Source organism: Balaenoptera ricei, chromosome 4 (genome assembly GCF_028023285.1).
Source record: "Balaenoptera ricei isolate mBalRic1 chromosome 4, mBalRic1.hap2, whole genome shotgun sequence".
Taxonomy (NCBI): Eukaryota; Metazoa; Chordata; class Mammalia; order Artiodactyla; family Balaenopteridae; genus Balaenoptera; species Balaenoptera ricei.
Genome location: NC_082642.1, coordinates 57,642,370 through 57,667,364, shown reverse-complemented (window position 1 = coordinate 57,667,364; position 24,995 = coordinate 57,642,370).

The following is a 24,995-nucleotide window of genomic DNA, read 5'->3' as shown; positions in this document are numbered from 1 at the left end:
GAGCCGCAACTAAGGAGCCTGTGAGCCACAACTAAGGAGCCCGCCTGCTGCAACTAAGACCCAGCACAACCAAATAAATAAATAAATATTAAAACAAAACAAAATAAAACAACTATCAGAAAGAGAAATAAAGAAAGCAATTCCATTTATAACTGTGTCAAAAAATAATGAAATACCTAGGAATAAATTTAACCAAGGAGGTGAAAGACCTAAACACTGAAAACTATAAGACACTGATGAAAGAAACTGAAGATGATGCAAATAAATGGAACAATATTCTGTGTTCATGGATTGGAATAATTAATTGCTAAAATGTCCATTCTATCCAAAGCAGTCTACCGATTCAATGTAATACCTATCAAAATTCCAATGGCATATTTCACAGAACTAGAACAAATTATTCTAAAATTTGTATGGAACCACAAAAACCTTGAATAGCCAAAAAAGTCTTGAGAAAGAAGAACAGAGCTGGAAGTATCACACTCACTGATTTCAAACTATACTACAAAGCTACAGTAATCAAAAACATTACAGCACTGACACAAAAACACACACACAGATCAATGGAACAGAATAGACAGCCCAGAAAGGAACCCACACTTATATGGGCAGTTAATCTAATAAAGGAGGCAAGAACATACAATGGAAGAAAGACAGCCTCTTCAATAAATGGTGTTGGGAAAACTGGACAGTTACATACATGAGAATCAAACTGGATTACTTTCTCACACCATGTACAAAAATAAACTCAAAATGGATTAAAGACTTAAATGTAAGACCTGAAATTCTAAAACTGCTACAAGAAAACATAGGTAGTATGTTCTTTGACATCAATTTTAGCAATATTTTTTTGAATATGTCTCCTCAGGCAAGGGAAACAAAACCAAAAATAAACAAATGGGACTACATCAAACTAAAAAGCTTCTGCATAGTGAAGGAAACAATCAACAAAATGAAAAGGCAAACTACTGAATCAAAGAAGATATTTGCAAATCATATATCTGATAGGGGGTTAATATCCAAAATATATAAAGAAATCACACAACTCAACAACAAAAAATCAACCTGATTAAAAAATAGGCAGAGGATATGAATAGACATTTTTCCAAAGAAGACATACAATGACCAACAGACACATGAAAAGATGCTCAACATCACTAATCATCAGGGAAATGCAAATCAAAAGCACAATGAGATATCACCTCACACCTGTTAGAGTGGCTACTATGGAAAAGACAAGAAATAACAAATGTTGGAGAGAATGTGGAGGAAAGGGAACCCTTGTGTACCGTTGGTGGGACTGTAAATTGGTGGAGTCATTATGGAAAACAGTATGGAGGATCTTCAAAAAATTAAGAAAAGAACTACCATATGACCCAGCTATTCCACTTCTGGGTATTTATCCAAAGAACACAAAAACACTAACTTGAAAAGATATATACACCCCTATGTTCATTGCAGTGTTATTTACAATAGATATGGAAATAACCTAGGGGGTCCATCAATGGATGAATGGATAAAGAAGAAGTGGTATATGTGTATATTTGTATGTATATAAATATACACATATGTGTGTGTGTGTGTGTGTGTGTGTGTGTGTGTATATATGTAAGGTTGGCCCAAAAGTTCGTTCGGGTTTTGCCATAACATCTTATGAAAACCCGAACGAACTTTTGGGCCAACCATATATATATACATACACACATATATATAAAAAAGAGTGAAAAAAAGAGTGAAATCCTGCCATTTGGGACAAAATGAATGAACCTTGAAAGTACTATAGTAAATAAAATGTCAGACAGCAAAAGACAAATATGTAATTTCACTCATATGTGGAATCTAAAAAACAAACATAACAAACAGATATTTAAATAAATAAATAAATAAATATTGAGAACAGATTAGTGGTTACCAGAGGGGAAGGGGTTTGGAAGGTGGGCAAAATAGTCAAAGGGGTCAACTATACGTCTCTTTCTCTCTAAGGAAACATTATTCCCAGGATGGCCAGACTGGTGGTGGTGATCACTTTATAGTGTATATAAATGTCAAATTATAATGCTGTACACCTGAAATTTATATAATTTTTTGTAATTCCCACACCTTAAATACATCATTTATTAAGAGGGAAAAAGAAACAAGCACAAAGGGATATACACCTCTTGAATTTATTTATGTAAAGTTCAAAAAGCTGGCAAAATCATTCTATACTGTTGGAGGTCAAAATAGTAATTACTCTTCAGGTTGAAAAGTGACTAGAAGGAAACATGATGGGGCTTTGAGTCAGTCATATTCTGTTTTTTGATCTGGGCCTGGTTACATATGTGTGTTTCCCTTATAAAAATTCTTGAAGCACACACTTTTGTGTTCTCTCCTGTATATGTATTTCAATAAAATATTTACTTAGAAACACACACAAATTTGTAATTACTAATTTTAGTGCTATGTGTCAGTCATTCTATTTAGCTCTTTATGTATATTATCTTTATTATCATTACAAACTCATCTGAATAGGTCCTATTATTAACAGAGTTAATAAACAGCACCCAGGTTTCTCCCAAGCAGATTACACTTATTTCCTTCCTAGCATTTAACACAATAGGTAACAATTTTGTGTGCTTGCTTGTTTATTGTCTGTCCCTCTACCTGAGGGTACAAGCATGGGACTTGACTTTTTTATTCACTAATGTAGCTACTAAAGGAATCCAGTGCCTGGAATACAACAGGTCTTCAATAAATATTAACAATTGCTAAACAAATGAGCATATAAATTTTGTAAAGGCAAAGAATACAGTACAAGAGAGAGAAAGCAGTTGGGACTTACCTGTTTGGGTACTCAGAGACGTTCTCTCTAAGGAAACATTATTCTCAGGATGGCCAGCAGACTGGAGGAGATGAGAGACCCACGAGCAGGAGGAAGAGCACGTGTGAGGACGTAGAGCTGGGACAGGCTTGCTCGCTGGAAGAACAACAGAGGCCAGTGGGCCTGGAGTGTGGGAGCAGGGAGCTGCAGAACCCACGCTCCCCAGGATGATCCACATGTTCCTGCCTCCATGACTTTCCTCCTGCCAGTCTCTAAAATTTTATCCAACATTCAAGGCTCATCTCAAATCCCAACTTCTTTAGGAAATCTCTCCTGACAACTCCAGCCAGGAACTAGGTGCAGTAGTGTTGGGGAAGGTCATCGAAAAGACATGACCGTTGAGCTGAAACCTTCTTACCCCCTCCCCTGTCCTTGGAATGTACACTCTACCTACCATTCCCACAGTGGGAGCTGCTCCAAGGACACAGAGAAAGCAAGGAATTCTTGAGACCATCTGGACAGTGTATGTGACTGAACCCAGTTTAGGCCTCTATATAAACTTTTCAGATTCTGGCAGGTGGGTGCAGAAATCTACACGGCTGAGCAAGACAAGCCTTGTAAGTAAGTTCCCTTGCTTATTAAACCTGCCACCCTCCAATCTGGAGTGATTTACCTCTTTCTTGGGTCTCTCCCAGCCCTCTGTGTATGGGGTTCAGTTTCAGATTACACCCAGGAAGCTCCTGAGGAGATGGCAAACCTATAATTGTCAAGCCAGGCAGGAGACCAAAGAAATCGGCTTTGGGAAAAAAGCATCCATGGGGGAAATCCTGAGGTGGCCATGGACCTCTGTGTGGGGAGGGGTGGCCCATACAAGCCTCTTAAATTCCCTAGCCTTGGGAAAGAGGCATCCACAGGGGAAATCCTGAGTTAGCCATCAATCTTCAGGTGGGTGGACATATATACACTAGCAAATGTAGAACAGATAGCTAGTGGGAAGCAGCCACATAGCACAGGCTGATCAGCTCGGTGCTTTGTGACCACCTAGAGGGGTGGGATAAGGGAGGGTGGGAGGGAGACGCAAGAGGAGGGGGGATATGGGGAAATATGTATACACATAGCTGATTCACTTTGTTATAAAGCAGAAGCTAACACACCACTGTAAAGCAATTATACTCCAATAAAGATGTTAAAAAAAAAAATCTTCATGTGGGGAAGGGTGGCCCATATGTTAGATGCTTGTGGACTGCTCCATGAGTATGGGGATGTCCCAAAAATGCCAGCTGTCATTTTTTGCTTGAGAAACTGCACATAGCACACTGAAGCAAAGGGAAATGAAGGGCTCTTGCAATGGGCTGTACTCTACTGTGGGCAGTTCAGCTGGACATCAGTGCCCAACTGGAGGCTAGAGCTTGAGTTAGAGAGTTAGAAGAAAAGCTGAGGTTAGAGAAAGACATGCAGTTGTCCGCTACTCTGCTAGCTTCGGGGCTGCCAGACAAGGTGCGAGAGCAGGATAATAAGTTGGAGACCTTAGTGTACCATTTTGCAGAGCTAGAAGGGTGTAAATTGCTGTGGATTAAGCTCCAAGTGCTTGTGACAAAGCCTGACTGAGACACTAAGGGGTGGAATCCCTGGGAATGTGATGAGAATAAAGAGGATAATGTTATGGTGATTGATGAGGAAGCAGGTGAAACACCCTGTGCCATCCTATTACAAAGGAAAATTTTAAATAGTAATTACCTCAAAACCCCTAGGAGAAAACTTACATGCTCTGTCTTCTGAAGTTGTAAATCTTATCATGTCTTTGAAATATAAACACCCTGGAGATAACCAAAACATTTCCCACAGAGACCTAAAAAAATTTTTTTAAAAAAAAAAGGCAGGGAAAGAGGCTTTTTAAAAATACAGACTGCTGTAGAAGCTCCTTTGCCCAAAAATCTAGTCCACAGCCTCCATAAGATCACAAATATCAGTAAAAAGCTTTAGCCATGTGAGTGGGTACCTGATTCATGGCTTAAGTTTTGGAATGAAAGCCATGGAGATTCCGTTTGTGTCTGTCTGTATGTTTATGTAATATGTCTATAGATGTGTATTGTGAATGTGTGATGTTTTTCTACCTGCAGAGGGTATTACCAAAATTTATTTGTAAAAGAGAGAAGGTATTTTACAAATCTATTAGAAATAATAAGGGTGAAAGAAAATGACTGTATAAGAAAAGTAGGTAAAAATAATAGAACGTGTTTTTTTTTTTTAGATAAAGGACATTGTTTATTTGTTTTGGTAAAGAAAAAAAGAAAGCAATTTTGTCCTAAAGTAAAATGATTGTTCCAAGATTGGAAAGAAAAAAGATAGGACAAAAGCTGAATGGATATAGAAAGTTGTCGTTTCGCAGAAAAAAAAAATATTGAGAAAGAAATGTTATGTGTAGTCAAGCTAAAGTTGAAATAGATTTAAGTTAAAAAGAAAAAAGGAGAGTTTTAATATCAAAAGTACACTGCAAAATTAGAATTTGGTTTTCTCTCTGTTAAAAGGACAAAGTTTTCTTAGATTATTGGTTTGCTCTAGTAAGAAATTATAAATCAAGGTTTTTCTTTGCCTTTAATGTAATCTGTCTAGAAAACAAAGATTTTGTGTTTTGTCTTTATCAGGTGCTTGATTACTTAAGAAACCTGAGCCTTCTCTATTAAAGAAACTAAGTGTTTTACAACCATATAACTTTTCGTATATGTTAAATTTCATGGGAAGCATTGTCATATTTAAGAAGTGGTACACTTTCTTTAGGGTATACTTGTATGAAATCCCTAAAAACCTGATATGTCTTGGTATAATGTTATCAGTCATAATTTTAAAATGTATGTCACAAATATAACCAGATTCTCTTGACAATTGCATTATAATGAACTCTAATCAGATCTTTAACCATGGCTATTTTTTGTCTTCTGTCATTTGCAGGCAGTTATTGTTTTACTCTGATGCTTTGACAAACTGTTACTGAAAAAGTGCTTTATCTTCAAGGAGATTCATGGAAAAGATTTTGACAAGTACAGGTTTCTGATAACTAAGATCAATTTGCCTTCATATGGGAGGGGCAACAATGGACCTTTCAAGTGCTTCCCCAAGTCTACCTGCACAGCCCCACAATATGTCACGGAATGGTAGCCAAGACCTGTCCCTGTTCTCCTTCCCCACATTAGTAAAATGGCCCATTACACTGATGGTTGCCTCTGCTGCAGGTCACTCTGCAGGCTTTGCTAGAACATCTGCAAGGGAGAAGATGAGCAGTGAACTTACAGAAAAGTCAAGGCCCAGGCACCACCGCAAAGCTTTTGGGGGAGTTGTTCGGTCGGGTAAGACATGTGTTGTCCCAGAAGCTGTGTTTAAGATGCAAGCCTAACCAGCCCCTAAGAATGTGAAAGAGATGCCAGCCTTTGTAGGGATTTTAGGGTTTTAGAGGACTTGTATTCCCTACCCAGCACGTTGTCTCCACCTGGTAAAGAAAGGGCACATTTGGGACTGGGGATCAGAGCAGCAAGCCACCTTTGAGAAGGCAAAAATACTAGTGAAGCAGATGAAAGCTCTGCACATCTACCAAGCAGAAGTAGCATTTGGGTTAGAGGTGTCTGTGACTCCAGAAGGTATGGGTCAGGCACTGTGACAGAGACAACAGAGGGGGAGAGTGCCCCTCGGATTTTGGTCCCAGCTCTGGACAATGGGAAACAAGGGCATATGATTCATGAGTGCTGGTCCTTGTCGGTCAGGCTGTGTGGAGGGACAGTTGGGTTTGCCTCCAAGAGCCTGAGGCAATCCTCATTCTTTTCCGTATCCCAGCTCGTAAGGCACTGACACCCCCTGGCAATCAGGAAGCTGATGCTCCAGCTCAGACACAAGCCCTAGCAACTGACCCTTTAGTAGATACAGCAGATTTGGGTGTATAAAAGGAGCAGCTGCCACAATGCTTGGGTAGGATGGCAAATTGCCAAGGATGTCAAATTGCCCTTGAAATACAGTGACTTGGTTAATGGCAGTAACAACATGTCCTGTGCGTTCTAAGCAATGCGCAAGGCAACATTATGGATGATTGGACCCATCCACTGTAGTTCCCAACTGGGGAGGGATTGGCAAATTGATTATATTGGCCCCTTCCCTGCAAGTGAGCGTTTAAACATGTCTTGGTTTGTGTGGACACTGGGTCTGGTTTAACCTAAGCCACACGAACCAGGCTACCACTGTTATGGGATTAGAGAAGCTGAGTACCATGTATGGATACTCTTTCTGAAGATCAGTGATAGTGATCAGCGATCACATTACAAAGGTCATGATGTGCAAGCCTGGGCAAAAGAACATGACATTAAATAGAGGTTCCATCTCCCCTACAATCTGCAAGCAACAGGGCTGGTAGGAAGGAAAAATGGAATATTAAGACAGCAGATTAAATTACTATCGAGTAAAATCACCTTGTCAGGGTGAACTAAAGTACTGTCTTAGGCTTTAATACATTTGAATGATCAACCAGTATGGCCTGTTGTCCCATATGCCAGACTAGGGACCTCTGCCAAGGCACCCAATACTGTAGAGGTATGGAAATGGCAGGATAAAGCCATTGCCCCAACTCTCACCATGGATCAACCTGCTATGCTGTTGAGGACACCGGGCCCCATCACACCTGGGAATTGTCTCCTGGAATTCGCAATAGGACGTCTCACCCAGACCAGAGACTTTGCACCCCTGGGTGAAAGGAAACTATGCAATCTCCTCAGGGATCCCATTGTCCTGCTGCAAGCTGGACCTGTTGAAACACATTATACTTGGAATGGAACACACACCATTGAAAGAGGGGAGAAGGTGGGGGTCCTGGTCTGGTATATCTCACCCCCAGTCCGTCTCCTCGTGCCTGAGATTGCTGCCTCCCCAGCCAGCATGTATGGTGTGCACAACCAGGTCAGTTTCCTAAAGCTGCCAACCTCCCTCTCTTGAAGACCAGGGGGGCATGTTCTGTTTTCCACTGGTACAATCATTTGGCCACCGTTTGTTCCCTCTGTTGGCCTGGAGGACATTATAGCACACATAGAAGCCCTTACTAAATTCACCCAGCAAGCCTTCAGTGAAAGTCAGCAAGGCCTATCTTTAGTGAACACTGAAAGGTCTCTAATAATAAAAGCTGTCCTCCATATTAAGATTCTGGTGGGCAGGTGCGGAAATCTACTCATCTTGTGGCCACCCAAAACAAGCATTGTAGGTTTGTTCCCTTCCTTATTTAATTTGCCACCTACCAATGTGGAGTGACTTGCCTCTTTCTTGAGTCTCTTGCTGCCCCCTGTGTATGGGAGCCAACTTCAGATTACACCCAGGAAGCTCTCAAGGAGGTTGTGAACCAAAAAATGCACTTATGTCACCCCCCACCCCGAACACTCCATGACAACCTGTACTTCCATAACATTGTCCTATTCTACTTTGTGTTGCAATTATGTGTGCACGTATCTAATTTTCCCTTCTAGATAACAAGCTATTTAAAGACAAAGAATTTGTCTTATCTTTGTAGAACCCTCACTCCAAGTGCCATGCCTTGCAAATATTGTCCAGTAGGAACTGAATTGGGGTGTTGGCATAATTTGGCAAATGTGGGATGTACAGGAATGGTGGGAAGCATTGTGCATATATGAGTGGAGGAGAGGGAAAAGGAATGTATCGACTAGGAATGCCTTTGTCTGCAAGTAACAGAAAAGCTGAACAACCATGAATTAAACAGTGAAGAATTTAGTTTTCTCATTTAACCAAAACTAAGCAGGTACTGGCAACTGGTTTAGCTACTCAGCCGCACCCAAGGGCCAAGACTCTTGCTTTATTTCTGCTCAGTATTCTTCACAGACTGGCTTTTGCTCCCATGGCTATCTCACCATGGGAACAAGGTAGCTTTTGCATCTCCAGATAACTTGTTCATTTCAAAGCAGGAAGAAAGGGGGAATGGTCAAGGGCCAAACCAACTGTGCCTGTCGTCTTTTACAGAGAAATAACATATTCCCCGGCTCATCAGCATCCTCTGCCTACATCTCATTGGTTAGAACTGGGTTACATGGCTAGAAACAAGGGAAGCTGAGAAATACAGGAATGTGATTAAAAATTTAGGCATAGACCCAGCTATACACACCTTGCCACCATAAAAAAATCTCAGAGTTTCATTGAAAAGAAAGAAAAGGGGAATATCTCTTGGAATAATAAACATATTATTTCAGCCTCAGGGATGATCTGTGCCTGAAGATAAAGTCACAGGTACAAAAGCTAAACTGGGTATCTTAAACACAAAGTCTATAAGTGAGTAAATGAGCAAAACATGCAGGTGATTTCTGTAGAGATCTATTTAAGTGCATATGAATCCCTAGGATACTCTCACTTCCACAAGGAAATATGCTTTCTCTCATTGTTCTTGAATCATGTGGCATCTTGGTCTGCATCATGCTTTTTGATACAAATGAGGTTATCGGACATATTCTAATATTCTGTTAATTCTACCATCAGACAAATAACCATCACATGGATGGATGGATTACAATTGACATTCAGCCTCCACGTCTGGAGAAAATAAAAGGATGAGAGGGGAATGGACAATGGGGAACTGGCTCTGTCCCAAATGAGCAGCCACTATTCAGTCTTACTCAGTGAGAGCTACTATGGTGGAATGCTATCAGATTTTTCAAGAGAAATCAGAAATGTGGATTTGCATGTGAAATTTCATGATTAAATGTTAATAATGAATATAGGAAGTTTCAAATATAATGAGGACTAAATGTTTTGTGCCCTTTGAGAGCAACTGTCAAGGATGAGAGCTCTCACTACAGGCCAAGCTCAGCCAACCCCCTCGGAGCTTCCTTTCCCACCCCAGCACTTTCCACAGGCATGTTCCTTTCCCACCTCCCAATGTCTAGACATTTCTATCAACTTTGACAAACAAAAACATTTTAAATGAGTACACTTTTTATTCTAAAACTGGAGTTCATTTGTAAGAGCAAACCTCTCCTACTGTTAGAAAGTTCTTTCCAATTTTTTACTAAAGGTCGGACTATGTACCTTTTTTAAACTTTAGTAAGAATTTCTAAAATATTATAGCATCAGGTTTAAAAAACAAAACCAGATATTTCTGGTTACCATAAAGAGCAAATATTGACTCATTTCATGGTGAGATGACTGCTTCTTTGTTGATTCTTTCACTTATTTGTTTTCATTTAGAAAGTGTTGTTTGCTTTAGAAGTAGGACCAATGGTCTGTTTTCAGCTCAAGAAAATTCTGGACTACTTTACTTCCTCAAATTTTCAAAGTAAAACTTTAATAAATAAAGCTCTGGCTTGTCATCAAGCATTTTGATTTTTCTTTTCTCTCCTATTGTTTCTTGTTTTCCCATTTCACTCTGGCCCTAGGCCTTTTGGTTAGCCTATAACAAAATCAAGAGTAATTTGACAAGGACTATCCTCCTCGCTTCACAAAGTAATATTCTTGTTGATTTATGTCACTGTAACTAGCCAAGGCAACCATTCCCCAATCTCAAATCTAATACTGTTTTTCTCTCACTGTGATAGAAGTACACCTTTCAGACTGTGCTGTCTGACCTTAGTACATATATCTTATATCTGCCTTTCTCGTAATTGGACCACTGTGCAGCTTTCTCACCAGGTTTATAATATTCCTTTTCCTCTGAGAAATTCTTTGGATTTTCTATGTCCTTTTCTCCTTCTCTTAGATATAAAAAAAAATAAAAACGATTAAATAACTAAAGGTAAAATACTTTTTTCAACACATGGTTCTTCCAGCTACATAATATCCATCCACACCAAGTCAACTTCAGCAACTCTCTCCATATAAATATATGTATTTATAGTTTATACATCAGAAGTCAATTCTTGGAATGACCCTAATTTTTCCTTCCTATTTATAAGCATAATACATACCACCTTCCCACGTTTATCTAATAGTTATTGCTCCTTGATTTTTCTTAATGTTACCATCACAGCGATTAGGTTCACTATGGCGAAAGGCATTAATTTTCCTTACACATGAATCAGAGATGAGCCAAAATTTGCCAAATATCTTTATAATTTATGTTATTTGTAGTTCTAAAATGCATTTGACGTCACTTATAATAAAAATATGTAGTCAGGCTAATTTAAAGAAAAATAAGCAGAAGTCTTTTAGAATTGGGATAAGGTAGTTATTATCACAACAGAGCATAAAATCTGGCTTGAAGTTTTCTGGCATGCAAGGGAAAAGAAAACCAGAAAATGATGCAAAGCTCCCATCAGGTAATCAAATAAAGTACATGAGTTCTTCCTTCAATAAACAAATCCACGTAACAAATATTTGCGGAGGACTCACAATGCCTCAGATACCATGCTCGCTGTGTGGATATAAAGATAGACGATATAACAACGACCTGAAGAGCCCAGCATCCAGTAGCGTAGACAGACATAATGATGACAATGGAATGAATTAAATTTAGCAATTGAAATATGTACAGGATGCTACAGGAGCACTTACTGGAGCCAGGAGTATTCCCTCTCCTGAAGGAGAAGCAGGTGACTACCTAGGACTGAATTCACAAACAGGGGTTTCCATGCACTTGATGCCCTAACTAGAGGACAACACATACAAAAGAATACTTGGGATTTCAGGTGAGAAAACAAGTGTAGTTTGTAGTAATAAACACAATCAATCTGTGTAAAATTTTAATTGTTTCCTCTTTGGGAAGTGACATGTATTTGTGGTGTCTCAAGTTCAAAATCCATTCAATTCAAAATGGCTGGATATGTACCTAGAAAAATAAAAACATATTCTGGGCTATATAAAATATAAAACATGGGCCATGCAGCTTTATTCAAGAGCCGTTCACACAACCTGCAGTTTTAAGACTGTGCATCACTAATTGACATTTGGATCAATTCAACCTAAAGGGAATTTGATCAATAAGAACTCAGCCATGCCCAGTAGGGGCGCTTCATGATGGATGGTGACAAGTCCATGCAGGCACAGCCTCCCCCTCAATGTGATGGTTGATTTTATGTGTCAATTTGACTGGCCACGGGTGCCCAGATTAAACATTATTTCTAGGTGTATCTTTGAAGGTGTTTCCAGATGAGATGAGCATTTGAATCAGTGGACTCAGTAAAGTAGACTGCCCTCCCCAATATGGGTGAGCATCACCCAACCCATTGAAGGTCTGAATAGAACAAAAGGTGGAAGAAGGAAGAACTTGCCCCTTTCTTCCCTGCCTCACTGCTTGAGCTGGGACACCTCATTCATCTTCTCCAGTCCTCAGATTGGGATTTACACCATCAGCTTCCCTGGTTCTCAGACCTTTGAACTTGGACTAACTTGGAACTTGGACCACTGGCTTTCCTGGGTCTCCAGCTTGCAGACAACAGATTATGGGACTTCTCAGTCTGCATCATTGTGTGAACCAATTCTTATAGTTATAGATATAGATAGATATAGATATAGATATAGGTATAGACATAGACATGATAGATAGATACATAGATAGACAGATAGATATCCTACTGGTTATATCTATATCTATATATACAGATAGCCTATTGTTCTGTTTCTCTGGCGAACCCTGACTAATGCCCTTGGGAAGGGTGAATGTGGACACACACAGAGGAAGCAGCAGCGGGGAGCAGCCCTGCTCAACCCTGAAGGGAAGACAAGATGACCAGGTGTGTTGAGCTGCTGTTGCATCACAGATCACAGGGGGCAGTAGAGCCGCTGGGAGTTCCCGAACAACACTGAGCAGCGTTCTCACTGAGAGAGGGCTGCTGAACCTCCCAGACTTGGATGTACTGGGGGCTGGAGGGACCCCCAGTTTGGCAGGTTCACTACCAACCTTTTGTGGTAGGCTGAATAATGGTCCCCCAAATATATCCATATGCGAATTCCCAGACCCTGTGAATACACTACCTTACATGGCAAAAGGGGCTTTACAGATGTGATTAAGTTAAGGATCTTGAAGTAAGGAGATAATCCTGTATTATCCAGTTTGGCCCGATATAATCGCAATGGTCCTTATAAGAGGGAGGCAGGAGAGGTCAGAGTCAGAGAAGGTAATGTGATATCAGAAACAGAGTTTTAGTGATGAATTTTAAGATGAGGGAGGGGCCACAAGGCAAGAAAGCCAAGGAAGGTGGCCATAGAAACTGCAAGAAGCAAGGAAATGGATTCTCGCCAAAGAGCTGCCAGAAGGAACCAGCCCTGCCAACACCTTGACTTTAGCCCAATGAAACTGATTTGGGACTTCTGACTTCCAGAACTGTGCAAGATAGAGTTTTGCTGTTTTAAGGCACTCAGTTTGTGGTAATTCATTATAACAGCAATAGGAAACTAATACAGACATCTTTGTCCTCTTTCCCCTTTGACACTGCAGACCACCTTATGCCTTAGGCTCATTTAGGAACAGACAAGGCAGTGTGATGCAAGTTTCTGCATGAGCACACATGAGGAAGAGCAAGACATCCACTCAGCGTGTGTGATAAGAGTTGAAGGAGGAATACAGAAAATTGAAAGTCACTGGTCCTCTGAGTGGGGTGAGTACTGAGCAGAAAGCCTACTTTTAGAGGGCTGATTCACAATCAGGAGATGAGGAAATCAGATAGCCAGTGAGTGTGGACCATGAGTTCATACTGCTTGTCGCAAAAGGAAACAAATTTGTCTGTCCATAAATTCTAGAAAGAACAAAGCACTGGATTCTTATATAAAGGGAAATTTATAACATAACAGATAATGTCTTCAAGCAGCAGTTTTATAGAGACATTCTTAAAACCTCAAGAAAACAAGAGCATACCTTCAATTACAGCCCAGGGACAGCAAGTTTTATAGGAGCAAGACAAATTGACTCAGAATATATTATCTGCAGTAATCCAACTTGATAAAAAAAAAAATAATGTAGAGAGTTTAGACCACCTGAATGAATTACCAAAAGTTATTCAAGGGATATGGCCTCATACCTTAAGAAAAGTTGGCTTTAAAAACCAATGCATTAGGGCTTCCCTGGTGGCGCAGTGGTTGAGAGTCTGCCTGCCAATGCAGGGGACACGGGTTCGAGCCCTGGTCTGGGAGGATCCCACATGCCGCGGAGCAACTAGGCCCGTGAGCCACAACTACTGAGCCTGCGCGTCTGGAGCCTGTGCTCCGCAATGGGAGAGGCTGCGACAGTAAGAGGCCCGCGCACAGCAATGAAGAGTGGCCCCCGCTCGCCGGAACTGGAGAAGGCCCTCACACAGAAACGAAAACCCAACACAGCCAAAAATAAATAAATTAAAAAAAACACAAACAAACAATGCATTAGCAGTGACTTCTAATTTTTTTTTAAAACAGAGAGAATTTGAACATGCTTCCCCTATGTGGACAGGACCTGCATCTCTTTATGTCTCTGGATTATAACAGGTAGGGTAGATTTGAAAATCTTTTCCCAGTGTGGGAAGCTGAGGGCACTAATTACAGAGAGTTCATTCCCAAACTTTACTACAGATCCTGGTTTGTGTTTTGTGAGAAAACTAAATCATCTAATGTATTTATACTGATCATAGAATAATTATATTGCGTATTGTTCATTTATTTTCTTAATGGAATGTTGATAGACACACAGAGTAGACCACACCCACTCTGAAAAAATGAGTGAATATTCTGACTTGATTAGGTCTCCATCTTTAGCAATCATGAAATCCTAGTTCCTCCTTTTACAAGGCCCCAATATCAGGGGGTAAATGTGAGATGGAGATTCAGATTTTTAACTCCTCCCACTGGCTGCACTTAGTTCTTTCTAATTCCATACTTCCCAGAATATGGAGCTGGACCTTAGCCCACAAACTCAGGATTACAAAAAAATATTTATTCTTATTATTTTTCTCATTCCTTTCTTTTCTTTTTTTTTGGGCTGTGCCGAGAGGCTTGTGGGATCTTAGTTCCCCAACCAGGGACTGAACCCGGGCCCTTGGCAGTGAGAGCATGGAGGCATAACCACTGGACCGCCAGGGAATTCCTTCATTCTTTCTATTTTATTCTTTATTCTTTTAATTCAGCTTAATTTCTGTTTTGGGTTCCCATCATGCTGGGCAGGGAGGAAACCCAGCCTCAAGCCATGGTTCCTCCCCTCTGGTCATGCTGGGGTCCCAGAATCCTGGGCAGTGGAAGGCAGTCAGGGAAAGACAGACTTGGAGACATCCAACATAGAGGCGGCGGTCCCTGGAATTTCAGAGTTTTCCCACTGCTGCCTAACCTAGCTGAGGCCTGGGAGTCTCCATGAAACTGCCCCAAGCAGCTTTCTCAACTCTAGAGTCTTTCCACCCTCCCAAAGCCCTGCCTAAAAATTAAGCAAGCAGTTAAGAAAAACAAAACCAGCTTTCTAGGTTCCATATTCAGCTCTGATACCGACTAGCTATGAGATCAGCAAATTATGTAACCTCTCTATGTCTCAATTTCTTCATTTGTAAGCTGGGAATATATCAATAGTATCTAACTCAACAGGTTGTAAGAAGTAAATACATGCCATGCACTTAGAATAGTGTCTGGCATACCAGAATCCCACAAGTTTTGATATTCACTAAAATGTAATCTCCATGAGGGCAAGGATCAGGATCTCTGTGTATTTGTTCACTGCTCTTAGACCAGTCCATGGTGTATACAGAAGTTAAAGAATGAATGAATGTTGAAAGATTCAGTGCATGCTCCTTCTTTGTCCCAGGACTTCAGAGCTCTCTGTTTTCCTTATGTTCCCTCTCTCCAGCCCTGGAAAATCTCTCTCTAGTCTCAGAGAAGTTTTTATTTTTTGGGGTGTCTGGCCAATATGTTGTTTCTGACCCATACCATCCCCACCTCTGCCCACAGAGCCAGGAAAACATGCAGACTATGCTTTATTTTCTCCCAACCATATCCCTCCACAGAAGCAAAGAACAGACTTTACTCTGCTTCAACGGAAGGAAGAGAAAGGAGGAAACACAGAAGAAAAGCAAAGTTTAAAAATCTCAAAATAGTATCCCATCCCAAGAGCTTTAACTCATTTTTTTTTTTAACTTTTAGTTTCTCATGAATGAGTCCAAGGGTTGTGCAAAATTATAGGGCTTTTTCTTGTAATCATTACATGAAATGAACTCATGCCTGCTCACATCAGCTGAATCTAATCTGCCTGTGATTCATGGCCGAGTTACCATGTTGCCTTGCTGGTCAGAACAGTTTCCTCCTGGCTTCCTTGGACAGGATGAGGCTGGCTCTTGGTAGCCAAGTCATTGGAGTCATATCAATGAGCAATTTGCCTTCTTTGATAAAAGCTCTACTCTAATTGTTAGGTACACACAGAGCCCACACCCAAGCACACCACGTATACTTTCTAAACAGAGGTGGGGCAAGCACCATGATGTCTGTTTCCTGACGAGTCAGTAATGCTCTCCTGCTCCACCCTCCCTCCCACCTAGTTTGCCATCTTCAGCTCTAGGCAGTGCAGATCGTTACTAGCCTCCTATTTATTAGTGAAAGCAGTCTGGGTTTCTTTGCCAAAAGATACACTCAGGAAGGCTCATCAGCCCGTACCCAGTTACACCGGCTGTGCTACCAGCTGGAAGCCTCCCATACTTCACGTTTGTGAAGAGCCCTAAAATCAGGGCCCACAGTTAACCTGGCTTCTTCTGGGACAGCAGCACCAGAGCCAACAATTTTTTCACTAACATTTAATGAGATTGTTAAACACTTCATTTCCAAACAGATCTGAAGTTGGCTTAGGGTTTTGTTTTAAAGCCAGATGTATTTTCTGGTTCTTAGTTTGTCCAGGTATGGCTGAGATTAGATTTTAGTCTAATCAGTGCTGCCTAGAGCTGAAGATGTGAGCCATCTTACTGGTAAAGACACCTCTCCCTCAGCCTAATTATTTTCCAGGGCTCACTATTATCCCATACTCACGTGGTAAATATTGATAAGGATTGGAAATGACAATAATATGGGGGTAAGAGCCCTGGACTGAAGTTCAAATATCTGCATCCCAATCATGACCTAGTCACTATTTGCCCTTGGGAAAGTCAGTGACCTGGTCTGGATTTAGTTTCCCTAACTGTATATTATGAGACATTTTTAAAATATTTTCATATCCTACAATTATCCTTGCCTATGGTAGCCCACTCTTTGACTCTGAAGCATCCATTCCTTTGGGAGGGCAGATACCATCTATAACAAAGGGTCAGCATCCACGTCCAAAACTGCTTCTTATTAAAATTCTTATTAAAAAAAAATAGTAATCACCAATTTTAAAAATCTCTAAATTCTTTCAGCTTCCTTTATATAAGAAAAGCAAACCTTGACCAACTCATCTTGATTTGCCCAGGATGTTCCCAGTTTTAGCACTGAGAGTCCCACATCTCAGGAACCCCCTCAGTCCCAAATCAGGGTAATCGGTCACTCCACTTAGAGTTCTGGACCTACAGTTTAGTTATGAGCCATAGTGTAGAGATTATTTAAGGTAGAAGAGAAAGACTGGTAAGGATGTGAGCTCCAGAAGGAATGAGTGCTTCAGTCATCTATGAACAAACCACCCTAAAAGAGTGACTTAAAATAAGAGCAATCATTTCTTTTGCTAGTGAATCTGAGCATTGAATGGGCTTAGCTGGGTGTTTCTTGCTCAGGGTGTCTCTTGAGGTTGCAGTCAGACAGTGATTGAAACTGATACCATCTTGAAGCCTTCTTAACTTGCATGTCAGCATCTGGGTTGGGCACACTTGAACAGCTAAAAGCTTAAGCTCCTCAGATCTCTCTGTCTTCCCCACCCCCTCCTCCTCCCTCCCAACCTCCCTCTCTAACTCTTTCTCTCATCTCCACATGCTCCCCCCAAATGGTTGCCTCAGGATAGCTGGACTTCTCACATGGGGGCTGAAGGCTCCCAGAGCAAGTCCCAAGAGAAACTGGCAGAAATGGCATGGCCTTTTCTAATCTAGCCTCATGTCATACTGCGTCACTTCTGCCATATTCTTTTCATTAAGCAAGTCACAAATGTCCACCCATGTTCACAAGAAGTGACATAGACTCCACCTCTTGATGAAAAGAGCATCAAGGAATTTGCAGACACGTTTCACAACCACCATAAGGAAGAAGGACACCTACTCCTTCCAGCTCAGAGAATTTACTTGAAAGAGAAGAGAGGTAGGGGAAGCAAATTGTCAGATGCATATGTGCTAGGGATCACCACCACACCTCCCCAGACCATAAGATCTGAGCGGCTGGTATCAGACAGTAAAGAGTCAAGAAGAAAGCCAAAAGTAGAGAAGCCTCAACCACTCCCCATTCACAATTCTGGGAAGATGTCACCACATAAGGCACCAACAATGAATGATGCAACAAAGTGAAAATGGCAGCCCAGCCCAGTTAGGTAATGAGAGCATCAATTACCCAGAGCCTTCCTTGTGGCACAGAAGAAATTTAGAGGTTTCTGCCTATCTCATGAAGGATGTGAGAAGATGATGTTGCTGATGGCAAAGGTACAACAGAGCAATGATGAGGTCACTCTGAAGTGCTTTAAATTGGGAATCACAGGCGTCCTCAGACCTTAGGGAGAAGAAACTGTGGCATCAGAGAAAATGGAAGTAGGGTGAGTCTGCAGGAAAGACTTCTGGATCAACTGAGCCCAGAGGACAGACTGAGAGTTCTCCAGAGACAGGTAAGCAAAATGTCCCCAACCCCATCACCTGACTGGATGGACAAGGGCAAGACCAGAGCTCTGGCTCCACCTGTCAAGATGGAGACAGGAGGAGCCAGAGGGCAGCAGACAACTGGTGTGTGGACCTGGGGCCTCTCTTCCCTGCCACCTTGCAAAGACAATGGAGTCATCTGAAAGTGATGAATATACCACAAACTGGCAGGTTTAAATTTCTGGTCCCTTCTTTCAGTCTCACCTCCCATTCAGGGTGGCAGCTGTGAGAAAAATCAGGTCAGCTCTAGAGAGAGAAAAAGCGATATTTCTTTTTGCACATCTAAGTTACCGTGTTAAACTTGTCCCTGAGCAATATGAAAAACAGAAACCACTCTTTTGATTACCTCACTCCCCACACTGCAGCCACAATAGTTCCTGTTGCTTACCTCTGACTTGCCGTTTCCTCCCTTTGTGCCTGTGCACCTATGGTTCCCTCTGTCTGGAATGTTCTCTCTGCTGGCTCTTTGTACCTTTCATATCTCACCTTAAATGTCAACTTCTGAGTGAGGTCTTTATTAACTGCTCTGCCAAAATGGATCTACTCCTGTTTGTCTCGATCTCAATACCTACTGACTTTTTTCTGATAAATGATTTCTCACCCCACCCGCACTGTTCCCAACCTGCTCCTCACCAGACTTGTCCATCTTAGGAGACAGTCGTACCCAGTCGCTCAAGCCAAAAACCTCAGTTCTTCTGAGTCCTTCTCGTTTGTCCTCAAACCCACATCCAAAGGAACTGCAGTCCGAAGGGTTCTGTCTCCAAATATATATCCTAAATCCATTCACTTCTCTTGCTCGGCTCTGCCACCACCATCTAGCTGGGCCAGAACTTTCTTGCCTGGTCTGACCTGCAGTGCTAGCCCCCCTACCTCTGCTCTTGCCTCTCTACCATTCCATATCACACTCAACAAAGTATTTTTAAAATATAAATCAGCTCCCGCAACTCCTGTGTTTAAACACTCAATGGCCTCAAAAGTCTCCCCCTAGACCCACAAGGCCTGAAGGGTCCAGCCCTCAATCTCTTCACCTAACAGCACATCTCCTTCCCTATACACTGGTCTGCTTTGGACTCTTTGAACCTGCCTTCCTGCCTCAGGGCCTCGGCAATTCCTCTAACCTGTAACAATCTCCCCCAATGCCGTAACACAGATGGCTCCTTCTCATCATTCAAGCCTCAGCTTAAATTGTCATCTCCTCAAAAAGGTCCTCCCTGAGCTCCTCCCACCCCCATCAGAAAGTCCCTCTCCTTGGACTTCTTTTCTTTACAACACCTAACTCTGTGATGAAATGGGCAGTTCATTTGTTTACTTTTTAAAAATTATCTAGTCCCTCCTTCACAAACACACTTAGGTAAGCTCCCTGGTGCAGGTCTCTATATCCCCAACACCCAGAACAATATGTGGCTCTTAGGTGCTCAGAAGGTACTGAACAAACGAATGAATGAATACCTTGAAAACCAGTTATTCTCTGAGGAAGAAGGAGCATTTTCTTCTGGTCTCAGTTTCCTCACCTGTGAAATAAAGCTATTGAATAAGGTCATCTTCAGGGCTCATTTCAGCCAAACATCCAGGGTTCTTTCTATAATTGCATGTGCACTCTAATGGTTGGCTCTGTAAGGGCATCTTTTCTCTACAGATAGTTTAAAGGGCTCTTTCAATCTTATCCTAAAGTAAAAATTCGCATCTGCCAAAATAGAGTAAAACTTCACTAGGTAAATAATACAGTTAACACTTGCCAATAAGATAAGGTCGGCCCAAGTAAAATGTAAATCCCTCATTTCAATAAGTGATGAAATAAACTGCCTGTGCTCCAGGTCTATTTGTATCTGGCATTTAGCTTTCCTTTGGAATTTGGCTCCTCTGGGCTGGAGCTTGAATTTAAGTAAACACACACACACATACTATATATATATATATATATATATATATATATATATATATATATATAATCAAAACTCTATTAACTGCAATTGATTTGTTGTGTCCCTATCTGGGGTAATATTCTTTATTGTCAGCAGTACTTAGCTTTCAATTTCAATTCATTTTTCAAGTTCTTCCTGATCTAAAAAAAAGAAAAAGAAAAAGCTATGAGGGTGGAAGAAATACTCTTTTATTTTAGCAGGGTTCCCAGCTACATGACTGCAGGTTGGTACCTCCAGGCAAATGGCAATAGAACCCAGGACTTCAAGTTCTCTCTCAAAGTATTTCTCTTTGAAGAACTACAAAGTCACTCTAAATGCTCTTTGGGCTTCAAAAAAAGAACATCTCTAGCTAGTCCCCATGCTGAATTTTTACCATATATAAACACATCTAGTTTCATAGGCTAAAGGAAGGCATGAAAGAATATGTTTGGAGAAAAAGTAGAAGTTTGAATAAGAAAATACTAACCAAAAAGTTTAGGATATACATTAAAAAAAAAAAAACCTTCCTTACTCTCTTCTGTACCTTCAGAATCAGATCCATCCTTCAAGCTTCACTTCAGAAATCACCTCCTCCAATAAATTTCCACCCAGCTCCTCAGACCACTTTAAAATCTCCTTCCTCTCAATTCCTGCCACACTTTGCTTGTAATTATTCAATTTATTTGACTCAGAGATTATATATGGTTGTTTACATGCCCACCTCCCAGTAGACAATGTGCCATTCACTGAACTATCTTCCCCACTGCCTGTAAGCACCTAGAGGGCAAGGACTCCCTCTAACTCACCTAGAATGTTCAGCAAGGCCTAAAATCACACTTCTGTTCTTATGTTCAAAGTCATTATTGCCTTTTTTCAAGTTATTAATAAAATACAGATACTTCTATGTTTTTATAAGCATTTTTACTCACTACCTAGGGGTTCTTTTAAACTTTTTATTTTAAAACATTTGTAATACACTTCATCCAGCTTCCCCCAGTGGCAACATGTCGAACACAAGATCGAAACAGGAAACTGACATTGGTACAACACTCTTAACTAGACTACAGACCGTGTTCGATGTTCATCCATTTTTACATGCACTCATTTGTATGTGTTCCTATGCACTATATGCATATGCAATTCCAGGTATATACATTTATGAAGCCACAGTCAAGATACAGAGCTGTTCCATCATCACAAAGGATCCTGCTCATACTCTCCATTTATCTTCACATCCCCCCGACATCTATCCCTGCCCCATGGCAACCACTAATCTGTTCTCCAACTATAGTTTACCCTTTTTGAGAATGTTATGCAAATGAAATTATAAAGTATGTACAAAACCTTTAAAGGTTTTAAAGTATAGAACCTCTTGATGTTGACTTTTTTCAGCATAATGCCCTTGAGATCCATCCAGGTTGCTGTGTGTATCAATAGTTCATTACTTTTTATCCCTGAGTAGTATTCCAAGGTATGAATGTACCAGAGTTTGTTTCCAGTTTGGAGGTATTACAAATAAAGCTACTATAAACATTCGTGTATAGATGTTTGTGTGAACGTTAAGTTTTCCTTTATCTGGGATAAATGCCCAAGAGTGCAATTGCTGGGTCATTATGGTAAGTGCATGTTCAGTTTTATAAAAAACTGCCAAGCTATCTTTCCAGAGTAGCTATGCCATTCCCACCAGCAATATATGAGGAATCCAGTTTCTCGGCATTGTCTCTAGCAGTTGGTATTATCACTACTTTTAGCATATATATATATATATATATATATATATATATATATATATATATACACGTATATATATGTGTGTATATATATATATATACGTATATATATATGTGTATATATATGTATATATACATATATGTATATATATATATATATATAATGGAATATTATTTAGCCATAAAAAGGAATGAAGTACTGATACATGCTACAAGGTGGATTAACCTCTAAACATTATATAAGTGAAAGAAGGCAGACACAAGAGGTTACATATTGTGTGATTCCATTTATATGAAATACCCTGAAAAGGTAAATTCATAGAGAGGGAATGCAGATTGGTAGTGCCCAGGAGCAGCAGAGAGGAGAAATTGAGAGCAACTGCTTAATAGGTACAGGGTTTCCTCTGGGGTGATAAAAATGTTTTGGAACTAGATAGAGACAGTGGTTGCAAAACATTGTGAATGCACTAAATGTCACTTTAAAATGTTAATTTTATGTTATAGGAATTTGACCTCAATTTTTTTTTTAAAAAGTTGGACATATTTATGTGTGTCTGTTTAATACCATCCAGCCTTGATTACTGTAGGTATATAGTTAACATCATACTTTTCATACATAGGGCCAACTACAGGTGAGCTGGGTAAACAGACACTCTCCTCACCAAGCATTTTCTCTCACTAGGCTGGGAGTTTTCCCCCAGAGGCACAGATCCCTCTATCCCAACATACATTCACAGGCCCCCTATTATCTATCTCCCTATTACACGCAGGTGGAAGTAGGCTTTGCTGACACAGATTGGCATAGGGTCTCAAGAAACTGGAGATTCAGTCAAAGTTAATTCATATTATCACTTTGACTTTCTGCTTACGCACCTTATTATTTTAAAAAATCTCCAAGTATTAAATGTAATATTTGTATTATTACTTAAAATTGTATGCATGATTAAAGTGGGGAAAGGAGAGTTTTCATCTTCCTATACAGTGAGGACTGAATTAATAATGGGAGTGTGCTTAGCTTTAATTTGGATTGATTAGGTTTAATAGCGTTAAGTGGCACAACCCTGTAAAAGTGATACTAAAATTTATATTTATTTCTAATGGGCCTCTGGCTGGACTTTGGGTTTGGTTGGGGTCAAAGCCAGGTTGTTCCTAAGTTGAATTCATTCTGATGCTTGACACCCCCCACCCCCTTGTCCATTTAGAAGCCCTGCTTCTAAAGGTCAGTGTACCATCTCTTTGGCACCCAACTAACAATTAAGAGTAGGCTATAAGGGAAGATTGTCTATAGTTTGAGTGGCAAGAAAAGCCGCAGTCATTTTGTCTTTGCACTTTGGATGCTGAAATCTTCCTGTGTAACATAGCCACATCTAGATAAATATGAGCTTTTTCTTCTATTAAAATTATTTCCAATGTCTATCAAAATGCTTTCTTTTATAGAATGGTTCTGACCCATAGTGGCCTGTAAAACATGTATTTGGAATAATATTTGGAAAAAAGTAAATAGCTTTTTCAAAATGAAAAAAAAAATTGCTAAGCAGTTAGCGGCAGTCATTGACCAACACTTTCAGAATGGTTTTGAAGAGATGATCCAGTGGACAAAAGAGGGGAAATTGTGGGAGTTCCCAATTAACAATGAAGCAGGTTTTGATGACGATGTTTCAGAATTTCATGAACATATATTTCTGGATAAATACCTGGAGGATTTTCCAAAACAAGGACCAATTCGCCACTTCATGGAGTTGGTGACCTGTGGCCTTTCCAAAAGGCCACAGGTCACCAACTTTTTTTTTTTTTTTAACAAACTTTTAACACACTTTATTGATTTAGGGGCCAAACAAGGCAGCATTTGGACAGTTAAGAAAGGCACCTCACTGAAAATAATACATCACAGTGCTGTTGAGTGATCCCAGTCACAGGATTTGAGGATGGAAAGGACAATCTCTGGATAATGTCGCTTAGGACACTTGCTCATTTATTAAAAAGAGTCCTTTCACACGACACGGATGGAGGAAGGCAAGAGTGTAGGACTGTGGCATATGCTGGGTGGCTGTCGAGAGCTTACCCACGAGAGCCGGTGGGCTGCTACGTCAGTGGTAGGTTGGGAAGGCAGTGAGACCAGCCTGCTCCACCTGCCCCATGACTCCAGTAAACCTGATTTGCTGAGCCACCCCCATGAACACACTCTGTATCTCTCTCAAATGCGGAGATGACTTTTTGATCTCATGGTATGGGGAACAAGGGCTAGTAGTCAACTCCCACCCTGTTCCAAGCTACAGAACAGACAGGACAACAGGGTGATTTCCTGCATTCCTGGGCTGGCATGAGGTTCTGATAAAAGCTGAGGTCTTAGGGCACTGGCACTCTAGAGTTAGAGTATTAATAACTAGCTTATCAAGATTTTTAGACTTCTACTTAATCCTAAATTTTACACTAGTGAGAAATCTCCTGGTAGGCACTTCGAAAATAGCCATAAACTGTCACCAGGAGCTGTACTGGAATTAGACCATCTTCATGGAGCCCTGGCACACCCCGGCCTCCCACTCATGGAAGGCTGAGCCCATAACCAGCTTTCTTCACTAACCAGGCAGGAGGCTGATTGGGCTGTACAGTTCCATCTCATGCCTGTGCTTGACAAACTGAAGAGCTCAGTTGTCGTGTCAAACCTACATCTTGATGACTTTGTGGGGCTGATGTGAGGATCGATTTTGCTGCCTTGCCTTTCCTCTCAAGCTTACAGTGAGATAATAAAGAGAATCTGCTCATGTCAAATTCCTGCTTAAAATCTTCCATTGACCTCAGAATAAAGTCCAACATCCCAGCATATCATACAAGCTCCTTGGCTTTCCAGCTTTCTCTGGCCCCT